This window comes from Lutra lutra, chromosome 9 (genome assembly GCF_902655055.1).
Source record: "Lutra lutra chromosome 9, mLutLut1.2, whole genome shotgun sequence".
NCBI classification, from domain to species: domain Eukaryota; kingdom Metazoa; phylum Chordata; class Mammalia; order Carnivora; family Mustelidae; genus Lutra; species Lutra lutra.
Window position 1 is genome coordinate 74,578,132 of NC_062286.1, and position 15,604 is coordinate 74,593,735.

Here is a 15,604-nt window from a genome sequence, read left to right on the forward strand (position 1 = left end):
TATTGAGGTAAATTTCACATAATATAAAATTAATCATTTTAAAGTGAATAATTCACTGGCTTTAGAACATTTGCAGTGCTGTGCAATCATCACACCTCTATCTAGTTCCAGAGCATTTTCATCCCTCCAACAGAAAACCCTGTACCCATGAAGCAGTCTCTGGTTCTTTCCTCCCTCCAGCCCTGGCAACTACTTGTGTGTGTGTTTAACCAGTTGGGGGATTTTTTTTTTTTTTTCTTTGTAAAATCATTCTGTTGCACCCAAGTGATAGTACAGTTGACCCTTGAACAACGGGTTTCAACTGCATGGGTCCACTTTTATGTGATTTTTTTTTATAATAACACTACAGGAATGTAAATGTATTTTATTTTCCTTATGATTTTCTTAATAACATGTTCTTTTCTCTAGCTTACTTTATTGTAAGAATACAGCATACCATGTACGTATTCCATGTATACAAAATATGTGTTAATTGTTTATGTTATCGGTGAGGCTTCTGGTCAACAGGCTGTTATGAGTTAAGATTTTGGGGAGTCAAAAGTTAAATGCAGGGAGTAGTCACCCCTAGTCCCTGCATTGTTCAAGGGTTAGCTGTATATGTTGAGCATATTTGTATGAGTCAAGATTCTTGGTTGCAAGTGGCAGAAAGTCTAACTTTAAAAGCGGGGGGGATTTAATGATACACACGACTATTCCAGGGGTACATTTGGCTTTAAGTATGTATGACTGTTGACAGGGATGTAAGTGGAGTCCAGGACACCCACCCATTCTCACGTCCACTCTCTTTGTTGGCCTCCCTGTCGGTGAAAATTATTCCTTTCCACTCTTGGCTCTGTGTTTGTTTCTTTTCTGTGCTTCCACCTCATTGTCAGGCTGTCTCTGCCAGGTGCAGGAGAGATGGTCCCTGAGAGCTAGTGACCCTTGAGAAGAGTGTGGCCCCTCTGGGCTCCAGGTCTTGAGACCACACTGATTGGCTTTCCATGGGTCATGGACCTGTTCCTGTAGGAGAGGGTATACTCTGATTAGCTGGCCTGCATATTATTTGCCCTGTTCCTAGAGACTGAATCTCATTCCGGCTCATATATTCCTGAGAAAGTAGTTCTGGAAAGGCATTTTGATACATTCCCACATAAAGCAGTACTGCTCATATCTTTGCTCATGCCCATGTGTATCAAGAGAGCATTGACTTTTGTGTTAATAATCCTAGGTCATTGAGAAAACCTTACATGACATTTTATAAGTTTTACTTAAAACTGTGGGAGTTATAGTGGAGGATTTATCTAATTGGAGGGAAGTAAGGGTTTCCCTTTTAATAAATGGGTTTTCCACTCTTTGAGTTCTATGTTAGACAGTATACACTTTTTTGAAGTTGTTCTGCAAGTAGATACTGAGGGCTTGCTGTGGGCCAAATGAAGCTTCAGTTTCATGAGATTTTCAGTCTATTAGGGCAGATGGACAATAAACAAATGACAAGTAAGTGTATAGTTTCAGGTAATGATTATAGGAAAATGAAGCTTGATCGGGGAGTGTGTATGCTGGTCTAGATAGCAGGGTCAGGGAAAGCCTCCCTGAAGAGGGGTTTAGTGTCAAGAACTGGATTGAGCAGGGAACAGTTTGGGATTATTTATGGGAGTAGTGTTCCAAACAGAGGGAACTGTAAATGTAAAGACTCTGAGTCATCAATATGCTTGATAATTTAAGGGAAGTCAGTAGAGTTGGAGGAGTTGGGGGGTGGGCCAGGAAAGGGTAGGACCAGGTGGGGCTTGTAGGTCTCACTGAGGACTTGGGTTTGTTTGTTTGTTTGTTTGTTTATTCATTTATTTATTTAATTTATTTATTTTGAAGGGTGAGATAGGAAGCCCCAGGGGGGAAGATGAGCAGGGGAGTGACCTGAGTTGACCTTCAGGACCTTTCTTTGTAAAGAATGCCTTTCTTTTCTTTTGACTTGCTTTAAAAAAAATGTCTGATCCTTGGCCCCAATACTGAGCAGTGACTGGAGACAGAAAAGGGAAGAGGTAAGGGAAAAAAGTGGTGCTGGAGAAGAGAAGTGAGTAGCCATGGAATCCATAGCAGGAGCAGGTTTTGCAGAAGGTGGGCACACATGGTCTGTGTCTGTCCTTACTGTGACAGTGAGCAGTGATGAGAAGACAGGCTGGCTGCAGCCCATGGGACAGGAAAGCTAGACTGCCATGGGCCTTGTAACGGGGCCTACACAGCAGCCCAGGCTTGTAACAGTAGGGAGGCGGGCTTGCTATGTTACCCCAGATATCAATAAGAGGCAAGAAGCAGATATATTAGACAGTACCCCTGGCATGTCTGGGTGGCTCAGTCAGTGAAGCATCTGACTCTTGATTTTGGCTAAGGTCATGATCTCAGGGTTGTGAGATTGAGCCCTGTGTCAGGCTCCATGCTGGGTATGGAACCTGCAAGAGTTTCTCTCTCACCCTCTCCCTCTCCTTCTGCTCCCGCTCCCCTCCTCTCCTTGGTTCGCTCTCTCTCTCTCTCCCTCTTAAAAAAATACCCCTGATGTTGACAAAAAATGGAGATAGATCTTCCAGCTACTATAAAAGAATGAGCATAGGAAAATATTGATTGGTCAGGGTAATACGAATTTATCTATATAGATGATTGCCAGGAGAAGCCAGTGGTTGGCTTCATTTCAGGAACCTGCTAAATTAGGGCCCCATTTGTACTTTATATTGTGTTTCTTAATGGAAAGACCCGAGGGAGTCTTGATCTCTGGCTCAGTATAACCTGAAAAGATCTGATTTTTATAAACCGTTGTTGCTAGCTGATGGAATCCCTGATGGAGATTGTGTTCTGGAAGTTGCTTGTTGGTGCCAGGTTTACACAGAACGAAGAAACATGACTGAATGTGTGCTAAGGCCACCAGGTCTTGTATATGAACTTGTCATGATTGGTAATGTCATCATCTTTTCCACTCAGGGGTGTCAAACATGTGCTTGACCCTGGATCAGTGCAAGTTATTGAGTGGCTGGGCAGAGATAATTTCTTTCTGCCTGACTCTGTTATTTTTCTGCACTTTTTGGTAAATGACAACTAGAGAAACACAGCTTTCCCTAACGATACCAAACAGGTCATTACAAGGTATTATCTACAACATATGTGTTATAACAGTTCTATTACAGTGTTAGACAGAAGAAATTTATTTGCTTTTTGGGGGGCATTTTGGTGTTGGTGAAAATACTATTTAATATATTGTGTGGGTCTTGAATGTACTTTAGTTTTAAAGAGTAAGAGGTTTGGAGAACATTATAGTTTGGTGTTGTGTTTGCTGAGTTGTTCTTTCCTTAGTTATAGGAATTAGGCTTTGAAAAATGGCTGAAAAAAGATCTCTCCAAAACACTCTAGCAGCTCTTTTTTTTTTTTTTTTCCTTCCATTAGTTCCCGCTCCCACCCTACTTCCCCTCTCTGGTAACAGCAAGTCTGATTTCACTTCCAATGCATCAGTCAGTTTCTTTCTTTCTCTTTCTTTCTTTCTTTCTTTCGTTCGTTCTTTCTTCTCCATGTACAGGTGAGATCGTTGAGTACATATTTGTCTTTCCCTATCTAACTTATTTTATTTAGCATAAAGCCTTCAAGATCCATCCATGTTGTTGTGCATAGTTTTTTTGGCTATGAAATTTAATGTACTCATTGTAAACATTGGAATGATACAAATGAGCAAAAAAATAATTGAAGTATGAGAAAGCTCTTCAATTATGCAATCTCCTAATGTCCATTGTTCCAGTTTTGGTAATCATGTTTTCTGTGCTTGCCCTTGCTTATGTGCATCCTCTTCTCTCTCTGTCTCTCCCCCTGTTTGTCCGTGTCTGTCTTGGTTGCGTAGCACACAGAATCACAGTTTTACCTGAATGGTCATTAGGCATTGTCTAACCCTAGACTTTTGACTTAACATTGCTTGGCCATTTTTCCACATCAGTAAGTGAAGACTTACATAATACTTAGATGGCTTTCTTATGTTCCGCTAGACTCCTATAACAAATGATCTGCCACCCATTCCTCAGGTTGCGGGTTTCTGGCTTTCCCATGCTGCTAGCAGATTGAGGCCTGGGAGTGAGAAGAGGCTGCCTGGTGACCAGAGGCCTTTGGTTTCTTGGGTAAGGAATACAGTGGGCTGTGTTTGCAGCTGCTGGCGGGTTGGGGGACATTATGACGGATTTCCAGAGGTAAAGAGAAGCCTTTGGGGAAGGCCATTTCAGCCTTTGCTGAGGTACTTCAGGGAAAGAGCACCTTTGTAACCTGTCCAGGAGGAAGGTCATTCCATGTGCAAGCTGACTTTGGTGTCCTAAATAAACCAACGTCTGGGTTTGTCCACTTTTAGATTTAGCAACTCTTTAGTTATGTGACTTCTACCAGATCTTTATGATTAAAAAAAAATCATGTTTTGGGGGCACCTGGGTGGCTTAGTTGGTTAAGCATCTGACTTCAGCTCAGATCATGATCTCAGAGTCCTGGGATTCAGCCCTGGGTCAGGCTCCCTGCTCAGCAGGGAGTCTTCTTCCCCTCTCCCTCTCCTTCTTCCCCTCCCCCACTCCTATTCTCTGTCTCTCTGTCTCTGTCTCTCTCTCTCATATTTTCTCTCTCTCAAATGAATCCATAAAATCTTTAAAAAAAATCATTTTCCAGTTATACTTCCCCGTACCTCCTCAATCACTTCCTGTTAATATTGATATGGCCGAGCAGTGTGGGAGCCTGACTGCTTGGGTTCGAGTCTAACCTAACCTCTCTGACCTTCCACTCACCATAAGGATGGTACCTGCTTCCTATGGCTACTAGAGGTTTAATTAAGTTAATATAATCAAAGCTCTTTTGTAAGCCATTACTATAATTATTAATAATTATTTGACATAAGTAAGATGGCTCTCTCTGCCCTCATCATCACTATTCTACTTCCTTAGTTGTTGGAGATGGGTGCAGGTAGAGGTTACCAGATAGCTCCTGCTTTATCTGTTGTTTTATTTCTATGAGTGACTCCCCAATGAGTGGTTTTGACTGTAATATAGGCTAGCCCCAATTCAGATCAAGAGAAGTAGAGGCAATTTTGCACTGACTTAAAAGTGTGATGAAACTTGATCCTACTGAAGGTATAGATATAGTAAAATGTATATGAAGCACATTTGACCTAAACATTGTATATCATTGGTGTATATTTATGTTGTGTGTTATACTGGTACTCCCTATTAGTTAAAAAGAACATGTTAGGATCCTATATTTGAGAAATGTATGTCAAGATATTTAAATAAAACAGCTCTACTTTTTAAAACTTTAACACTAGGCAATTGGGTTCCATCTTTATATAGAATTACTTTTACATGTGGGTTGCTAGTTCTGGATTACAAAGGGTTAATATCTTCCTGACTTTAAGAATTTTATTTTCTACATCTTGTTTACCTTCTAAACATAAAGATATGAAAATAATCCATTTTCTTAGGATGGCTGTCTTTTACAACTTCTTCAGTCATAACTGATAATTGTTTCCTGTTCAACTGTCAGGTTTTATTTCGGTGTTTACAAGGATGTTTTTGGATGCATGTAACAGAAAACTGAAATACAAATGGTAAGTATTTTTTTTTCCTGCTATAAAAGCAGCCCCAAGCTAGGATGAGCCCTGAGACAGCTAATTCATTCGGCAGTTCTGTGATGTTAACAGCTCAGACCTGCTCTGCCTCCCTGTCTTGCCATCCTTAGTGTCCTCGGTGTGGCAGTCTTGTCTTCAAGGTGGCAAAATGCCTGCAGCCCTTACAAGCATTGCACCCAGACAGAACAACATCCAGAGGCAGAAACAGAAGAAATTCTTCTTCGTTGTGTCTCTTTAAAAACAATGAATCGTTTCCAGACATCTCCATCATAATTCTTCCCATTTCTTATTGAAGTGTTAGGTCACAGGCTTGAGCCTAAACCTATCACTGGCAAGGGGTGTGTTGGCACTGTAATTGGCTCAGCAGCATCAGGTCTTCCCTCCTAGGGCCTAGGGCCAGCCTCCCGAAAGGACATGACTCTGTGCAGATAGGGGCTCTGTTAGGAAGAGGAAAGGTCTGACTGTGGGAATGGGTGGGGTGGGGGGCTGGAAGGAAACCAACAGTGTCTCTCTAGGCCACTCAGTGTTACTTTTTAGTTTAAATGGTGTGGAGAATATCTATGGAAGTAAATTATCAATCATGGTAACATTTTGGATATGTGTATATTTTTAGGGAAGAAATTAAAATTTTGCACTCTAATTGGTATATACAACAGGCTGTAATGGATGCAAGAAACAAAGCTATCGGCAAAGCTAAAAGAGGAGTTTGGTTCACTTTTTGCGAGGAGGAATATATATATAGTTTAATCATTATGAATCATTATGCCAGGGTTCTAGGGGCCTTTTCCTTCTCTTGAGCCAGCCTGGTTGTGCTTGGGCATACAGGCACATATGTATCTGCTGTTGGCCCTGGAGAGGACTGTAAGTCGGATGAACAGTGTGGATGGGGGTCGCTGGGATGGTGGGACAAAAGCCTGATTGGCTTGGATGCTTGGTTGGGTGGGTGGATTTAAAGTGTTTGTTTTTTTCTATTATATATCACAAGTTACATATTTATGAAGCTTATTCTTTCACATATGCATTTGATATCTAAAACAATATTTTAAATGCCTTTTTATGTCTAGCACATGGCCTGTGTGCACATAACTGCATTGAATTGATTCAAGACAGAAATTGAGACTGGGGTTCTCTTGAGTGAATATAGAAAGGGGAAGGGGGGGGGCGCCTGGGTGGCTCAGTGGTTAAAGCCTCTGCCTTCGGCTCAGGTCATGATCCCAGGGTCCTGGGATCGAGCCTCACATCGGGCTCTCTGCTCAGCAGGGAGCCTGCCTCTTCCTCCTCTCTCTCTCTGCCTGCCTCTCTGCCTACTTGTGATCTGTCAAATAAATAAAAATCTTAAAAAAAAAAAAAAAAAGAAAGGGGAAAGGAAGGGCATTGGGGGTAATGTGCAAGGGCTGATTAAAAAGGTGGGCTGTGGAAACCAAATAGGAGAAAAAAAGAAGGGAAGACTTGAGCCTATATAGATAGTGACCAGATGGTGGGGTCTTTGGGTTCAAGGACCTGGTAGGGTTGAAGAGTTGCTGGAATTAGCTTTCTAGAAGGGTGAGCAGGGACAAGGGGAAATGGCAGGTGACAGGACCCCCAGACGTGGGGAGGTGAAAAGCAGTGTCTGGGTCTAGGCTGTGGTTTGGGCATGACTGCATGGTGGGACAGGGGGTGGAGGACAGCCTCTTTGCAGTGTGGAAGTCAGGCATGACCTTTGGAAATGCTGAAATCAGTGCTAGTTACAAGAGAGAGAGTGAGCCAGGCCCTGAAATCTTCTGAGAGTATGCCGGGATGAGTGAAAGACTGTGTGCTGCTCGGGTGGGTGGGCTAGTTGGCATGCAGACTGGTTGTGTGACTAGCAAAGAAGCGTTGGTGTGCATGAGGGGAAGCCCTGCCATGGTCTGGATATTGCAGTGTGGAGCAGGGAGGATGCCGACCTCATCTTAGGCCCGGCAGTATGTGGCGTAGGAATAATGAAAGACTTACCTGGCAGTCTACAGGGAAGCAGTCCCCTCAAGGGACTCCATGTTTTAGGTGGAGCCAGAAGAGATGTGGTGCAGGAGAGGGGATTTGGTGAGCTTTATTGGATCTAGGGCTTGGACAGGTTGTGGTTAGGAAGCTGGGGTGAGATTAAGTGATGCCCAGAGCCATATGGAAGTGACAGTCAGAAATGTTGGTCATGTGGGAAGCTTGGATTTCTAGGAACATGGATGGAAACCAGTGGAAGACCAGAGGAGACATCCCTGCTGTGTGCCTAGTCTAATGGTTGTCTATTTATTGATTCTGGTGTCAGGCATCTTGTGGGGAGGTGAGGAATAGGGGCTGGGTTTCGGGCAGGAGAAAGGAGAACATCTCCTTATGTTGCCGTGGGGTGCGGTAAGGGTTATCTTCAGTCCGTTATTGCTTAACTTCTGGATGACTCCAGGAATAATTCCATGTCAAATATGTCCAGTGATGTTAATACCTAAAAGTGGATGTGGATGGAAAACATGGCACTTGAGAGAGTTTTTCTGAAATTTGAAGTCTCCATGGCATCAGAAAAAGTGTGCTTGCAGACTTTTCTCTTTGGAAAGTCTGGACTCTTTTCTGTTCCAGACTCTTCTGGACTTTCCCCTTTGAGTTCTTAATGCTTTCTAGAACTTACTAGAAATAATTTTGCATGGTGGCATATTAGGTGATGTGTCACGCCAGGTGTCCTTCCCTGCAAGCTGACTTTAGGGGATGACTAGTCCCGACTCCTGATTCACCCTTTTCCACCAGCCTTCTGCCACCATGTCCTTGACCACATCCCCTTTCACAGCACTGATGGACTGAGCTGAACCTTTCATCTGCTAGGTAGTTAGTATTTCATCCACCCTAGGATTTTGTATTTGCATATAATCTGTATAAGGGACATTTTTAGGTCTGTAAAGAGGTGCATTTTTCAAATGTATATTTCTCTTTCATAATAATGATGATGATAAAAGTGTTGATTTAGCATTGAAGCACAATCGGCATACCTGCTGTCTTAGGACCTGATTACTCGCTGAGTCTCAAAAGGGCTTCCCTGTGTGGATTTTACCTCCTTACCAGGTATGAAGCTCCAGGTCGTTCATCTGCCCTAGGCACAGTATACTGCACACTCAGGAAGTTCTAAAATGTACTGGCCAGTGTCAGGAAAAGGAGTCTTGTCTGCACCCTGATTAGCATGGATTATTGTTGACAGAAAGTTTGTATCAGTGGGCAGTGTCTGTTATTCAGATCCATTTTTTTTTCTGCTTTTCATTACTATGTTATCCTTGGGGTCATCTCTTTATAGGCTTGCTGACCTTCATGGCTGGTGAGGCTCCTTGGTGTGAGTTTCTTCTTCCCTGTCAACATTTCCCCAGTAATGTTGAAAAACAGCTCCTCCCAAACCCCATGACTTCCATAGGCCTTATGGCAACAAGTGTCTATTTTTCTTCCTCACCAGTCTCCCATTGGTTGGGGTGGTTCTGTCTCTGGCTGCTGGTTGCTTGTGGTGGGCTCCACGATGGGTTGGGTCCAGCTCTGCTCCAGGAGTTTCCTTGTATCCCTTAGAGCAGAGACTGCCTGAGGTTCTCCAGCCATAACTGGGTCATATTTCTAAGGACTGGCTGCCCCAAATCATTTGTGGGTGTGTGTCATCCAAAGGTGTGGCTTCAGCTAAAGAAGAATTTGTGGCATTTTTTACAAACTACCCCAAGAGGGAAAGAGGACAGGGACCAAGGCAGTTGTTAGAAGGTGAAACCACCAGAGTCATATTAGCTTTTAAGTAACAGTCCATCACTAATGACATTTATCCTTGTCAGTGTTTTCTGTCTTATGTCTGACCAGTTTATTTTCCTTGTTCTCACTGTCCTACTTATAAAATTCTGTTTTATTTAAGTTGTCAAGTTCACCGTGAATGTTTACTTCCCCTTTTTCTGTATAAGTCTGTAATCTTGAGCAACCTGCTTTCGTGATTTCATGCCATAGTCTAGGGAATTTGTGTAAGCTAGTAAATGATACCATCTTCATTTACACTTGGATGTGTGGGCAGGGCTGGGAAGGCGCTTAGTTCTCTGGTGGGGGGTGAGGTTGGCAGCAGGAGGGATGGAGGGATAGGAAGGACTGGGGGGTCATTCCCTACTAGGGAAGAACCACACTGAGCTCCTTCTTCCTTTTGAGGGTTTCCACTGGGGCTCCCGAGGATCTAAGGATCTAAGGATCTTTCCACTTCCTTTGGTGTTTCCTGGGGTATGCTGAAGCAGGTTTTTGTGAGGCTCTGTTACGATCCTCTCAATTAAGAAAGAGTGGAAATGGTATGAAAAGGATTATATGTCAGGAAATGGAGGGATAATCCCATTGCTTTCATAGGTTTGTTTGTTGGTAGTGCTTATTGCTGTATTGGGATCAAGTGACATTTAATAAGGCCAGTCTTGAACATTACTCAATTGTACCTGTGAAAAGGAAGTTGGAGTCTGCTGTGGCTGGACCAAGAAACATGTGAGGCCCGGAGGACCTGAAGCAGTGTTAGATACAGTCCTTCGTGGAGAAACCCACTGTATGTTATTGTAATTGGGGTGTCAGGACCTGATAGTACAGTTGAGTAGGTGTGAGTCAACAGGCAAGCTTCACACTCTGCAGTGGCCAGATTTAGGAAACCTTTGCTTGAGAAGCACCAACATCCACTCATGAGAACACAGTCCTCTCAGCACATGCAGATTTTTCAGATTAGGTTCCCCAGATTTCGATGGGGATTCTGCACCTGGGAGAGAGGGACTCTCCAGGGCAGTTGTGTAAACATTCTTCCCTCCCACTGTGTCCACCTCCATTCCTCACTCCTCACCTTCACCAGACCTGCCGAGTCCAAGACTGAAGGCCCTGGAATCCTGGCAAGCAGTCTGGACTCCACTATAAGAAAAACAGAGATGGTAGAACATTTGCTTTTAATTGAGAAAGGGCTTCCATGTGATTAAATAGAGGGCATGAGTGAATATTCACAAATGTGACTACTTATTGATATCATTACTTACAAGGGAGAGGAAAGCAAGCAGACATAATAAACGCCTTTGAGTTTGCAAATGATCATCTGTTTCTCAGCAGATAGCACTATTAAACACTTGGCTCAATGGAAATACTGTAATGCGTTTGAAATCTCAAAGACGGACTTAATTTCTGACTTAGGGCAACTCATTAAACCCGATGGTCATGCTTCCCACCTGTAAATAGGTTAATGGTACTTCTGAATGTGGTATGAATTTCAATTACAGGGATTATTTTCAAAGAATTATTGAATAGTTATTATATACAGAGCCTTAAATTAGGAACTGACAAATTAAAAAGAGGAGTAAAAGCAAAGAGAAAGAGAGGTAGAGACTGAATCCTATCATTTATGTAAAATATGCCTATTTTGAATAAAGAGAGGTTACAGCAGTTGGTTGATAAAGATTATGAAGAATAGTAGTGAAATGACAAATCAGCCAAACCTTGAAGTGACATCACTAAAAGTTTGCCTCATGGTTTCATCCTATTTTAAAGTCTGACCTCATCATTGTGTCAGGCATGTTAATTTGGGTGCGGGGGGAGAAATTCGGGATGCCTGGGTGGCTCAACTGGGTAAGTGTCTGCCTTTGGCTCGGGTCACGATCCCAAAGTCCTGAGGTTGAGTCCTGCATCAGAGTCCTTGCTCCGAGCAGAGCCTGCTTCTTCCTCTGCCTGTTGCTCTCCTTGCTTGTCTTGCTCTCGCTCTCTCTCTCTCTTTGACAAATAAACAAATACAATCTTTAAAATGATTCTTATTCTAGTATAATTGCCATGTAGTGTTATATGAGTTTCAGGTGTTCAATATACTGATTCAACATTTCTGTACATTATTCAGTACTCCTCACAAGTGTACTCTTAATCCCCTTCACCTATTAATTATCCAATTGAATTCCTTTTTCCCTGTCATTTTGTTTAGACAATAGAGCCCTGTAGCCATTCACCTAGAGTGCTGATTCACCCACAGACCCATTTTTCTTTAAAGCAGCTTTTGTATATTTGATAAGGGGTTTTCTTAACAGGTGGGAGCTCGGACAGACTGAAATTAGCAGGTACAGCCTGACTTATATGACCGGGGGCTCTGGGTGGAGTCACTCCAATCATGACATTGTTTGTGAAAGATCTTTCGCTTCCTGGGGACTGAGATAATATCTTCCAGTGATCACAACTTTAAAATAAAGGTCTACATGCCTGGAAGGAAGCTGACAAGTCCACCGCATCCAGGCGCTCCGTCACTGTGACCAGTAATGGAGCAAGGGGGTGACTTGCCAGGTGCCCAGAAGCAGCTGAGGCCAGACCCCACTTCCTGCCCCTGAACAGGGCCTATCCACCTGTCCTGATTCCTGGTACATATACTCAGAAGATCATTAAAAAGCTTTTTTAAAATCCACCAAATGTAAAATAGATCACTGCCCCCTTTTTTATCTGTTAAAAGGCTGGGTGGAGGGGCACCTGGGTGGCTCAGTGGGTTAAGCCTCTGCCTTCGGCTCAGGTCACGATCTCAGGGTCCCAGGATTAAGCCCCGAGTCAGGCTCTCTGCTCAGCAGGGAGCCTGCTTCCTCCTCTCTCTCTCTCTCTCTCTCTGCCTGCCTCTATGCCTACTAGTGATCTCTCTCTGTCAAATAAATAAATGAAATCTTAAAATTAAAAGGCTGGGTAGAAGAAGCAACCAGGCTTGGTAGACTGTCTCTGGCAGGAATAGAAGATACAGATCCCTGGAACTAGCATGCTGGCAAACCTGGATATAGGAATCCAAGATCTGTGCCTATGTGGAATGATCTTGAGTTAGGATTGAGAAATAAGTGATGCAAAAGCTGATAGGGAAGCTTAGAGCACTAAGTAATGGAGACTGTTCCATGCCAACCCTATCCATTAGCAATTGGGTCAGCAGCTACAACAGAGATCCAAATTCTGTAGCTTCAGTATACTGGGTGGTAACTCTCTCATGGATAAGAAGTCAAGATGTCGGCTCTCTAGAACTGGTATGACAGCTTCAAAGATCTGTGCTCCATCTACCTTTCTGATTCTCCACCCTCGAGGCTATCTGTTGGCAGTAGGAGCTTCTGCCATCTTGTCCATGTTATCGGTCTGATGCTGAGGAGAAGAAAAAAGGATGATAGGCCATGCCCGTCCAGGTGAAGTAGCTCCCCTTAAAGCGTTTTCTTAAGGAAGTCCCAGGGTTTCCAGTATAGCTCATAGACCACCCCTGGCTGCAAGGGAGGCTGGTACATGCTATTTTCTAACAGGACATGGCTCCCTGGAAGAAAATCAGTGTTGTAAGACATGAATGAACAGTGGATATTGGGTAGCTGTCCCAAGCTCACCAGCCTGAGGAGTGCAGACCATTTTCTTTAGCACCGGGAAGTTGTTGGAGGATTCTGAGGAGAGAGGAGAAGGGTTTGCTTCAAGAAGATGAAATGGCAGGAGGCTTGGAGAGCAAGTGGAGAGATTGAGAGTAGAGGCAATGCTGTATGGATTTGCATGGACTGGAATATGGATGAATACACTCTAGCCACTCATAGTCACCTGGGAAACTGAGGCAAGCAGATGGCACTGCTTTAAGAAATGCCCTTCCTGTAGCACTTGAGTTAACAGGCTTGACAGTTAACTGAATGTCTTTCAATAGAATATGAAGAACCACATCAGCCATCATACGATTAGCAATTTTATCTTTTGATTATGCTCAGTGTCATTTCTTGTTTCAAACAAGTGAATTGCTTCCATAAAGCAACCTTAAAACAATTTCTCTTCTGTTCTTTGCACTCATTTTGACACTCGTAGAACAAATTATAATGGAATCCTATTGAAACCCTCTTCGATTTGAACTATGTACAAACAGACTTGGAAATTTTGTCATCCTTTGCACATCAGCAGCAGTTTCTGTGCCATTTGTAGCCACAATTGAATAGGCATTTAGATTGGTGAGAGGTTCATACGGTTTGTAATTCAAAACACAAAGTCCAAATGCACCAGGTAAATGCAACAGTCATAAGTAAAGGGTATGGGCTAATGCACACATGGTTGACAATAAGTCATAAATCCATTGTTGAGCTGATGTGACTTTTGAATACAGTTATTCTAATGCTTGCAGACTTCTTTCAAGGTTGACTATCTGGATTTGGAATATTGGGATTTCTGAGATGTTTCAGTGGTTTATGGAGACAAAGGGATGGAGTATTTGAAGTTGGAAGTACTCTATACATGGCCATGGCTTCTTGCCTTGGGTATCCACACTCCAGATATTTGGGATCATAGGGTTTATGTTTGAACTGCAACAATTTTCTCTCATAAAGGGACACAAGTGGTGTGATGTAGTCACAGTTCCTAGTCATCAACACTGAAATTCCAAAGACTGGCACTGTTGCAAGGGATAGTTTGAAATGGCCAGGTTACAGGTCACAAAACTCTCTTTCAGGGACTTTCAGGGACCCAGCTATGTGAAAAAAGGCATCTCCATGTTGGCAGTACAGAGGGGAGCAAAAAATAAATCAACCCACGGGACACCTCCTATCTGCCATTGACGCATCGCCTCACCATAGTAAGACTTACATGCTTTCAACCTCATAAAGGCATATTATCTTTTGTGTTTTAAAACCTAGGTGTCTTGTGAAAGGACACCATTCCACTTCCAAATGCACATGTAGATGAAGGAAAGAATTCTGTTCATTACTTCACCCAGTCTCATCCGTCCTGTGAGGAAGAGTCTTGGTTTGAGATGGGCACTCTGGCCTCTTTCTTATTTGCTAAATAAGATAAATAATATTTACCAATATTAGACGTTTCTCTCTGACAGTGAGTTTCTGGCACAATGTCTGTTTTCATTCAGGGAAACACAGGGATTTACAAATTCCAAAACCTCCGCAGATCAGTCAATGATGTGGTAAACAGTTTCTGAGCTAGGCAGATGGAGGCACTTCTCTAGTGCCAGCAGCTGAGGAGATGAGGATCTGGATGGCAGCACCTGTGCCAGGGGAATTATTGGAAATTGTACCACTATAAACAAAAGATACTCATCCAAGCTCAGGACTGAGCTTGGATATCTAATATCTAAATATATAAATATCTAACAGATATTTAACCTGATTTGCCTGCAAAAACAATCATGTTATTAAAAGCAAAACCAGCAGAGGTCATGTGAATTTTCGGTGGCTAAGTGCTGAGGTCTTCTCTGGCTTTGCTCTGCCTCTCAGTCATCCCATTCATGACCAATTCTATCATAGGGCATCTCATTCATAAGGAATAGGGGCCCAAGTGATGGCATCCTTTAGCTTCCTATAATCCAACAACCTCTCCATTAAAAGCCATTGCAAATTATCATACCACCTGAGTGGTATTGAGGTGCTTGCCATATTAAGGTAGCTCTCTATAAATCCTCTGATCCCCCTTCCACCCAGAGGGCTGCCCCTAGGCCCTGCCTGTATGGAAGTTTTGAATCAGTTGCTGCTGAGAGGATTAAGTTTATCCTAAACTGACAGAAGAAGCTTCCTTTTACATCACTACAAAACTGGTGAATGAAGCTACCCAAGGACCAGGCAGCAGCCAGACATCTGGGCAGCAGTGAGTCTGCTTATTTTGGGAAACCCAAAGAGAGCCAGCCAGCTCTGAGAGTTTTATGATGGCAAGTGCAAGAGCTATTGTGTGGAGTGTAAGTGAGGACACTGCCTGATCCTGAGAAGGCACCTAGAGTAAAGGTTTGCTTCCTGCCAGGGGTGGGCAGGAAGTTGGGCAATGACTCGGTCCAGCCACAGAGGCCTCCTGCCTTAGCATCCGGAGGGAGGGCCAAATGTGGTTAATGTGGGGACATGGAATGGCTTCTTTCCCCACCCTGCCTTCGGTCAGTGGCAGCGGAGGAAACTGCCATCTTACCTGCAGTGCACTCTGTGAAGAACAGTTGGATTAAAGAACCCAGGGAGAAACTAAAACAAATATGGTGGTATCTGATCATTTGGTAAATCCTAACTGGACATTGATCTGACCCACCCATCATACTAGGCA

The 15,604-nt window shown here is 43.2% G+C and overlaps 1 protein-coding gene across 8 annotated transcripts in view; it reads left to right on the top strand.

The window, feature by feature from the left end:
* The window catches only part of LYG2 (lysozyme g2), a 162,164-nt gene that overhangs the window by 51,932 nt on the left and 94,628 nt on the right, over positions 1–15,604 (top strand). The window contains exons 2-3 of one of the 8 annotated variants that reach the window (XM_047746240.1): positions 4,029–4,121; positions 5,518–5,581. The exons of 6 other annotated variants lie outside the window; for them this stretch is intronic. The gene's annotated coding sequence lies outside the window, so the exon portion shown is untranslated. The remainder of the gene's footprint in view (positions 1–4,028; positions 4,122–5,517; positions 5,582–15,604) is intronic. One more of the 8 variants, XM_047746243.1, reaches the window with a different exon arrangement.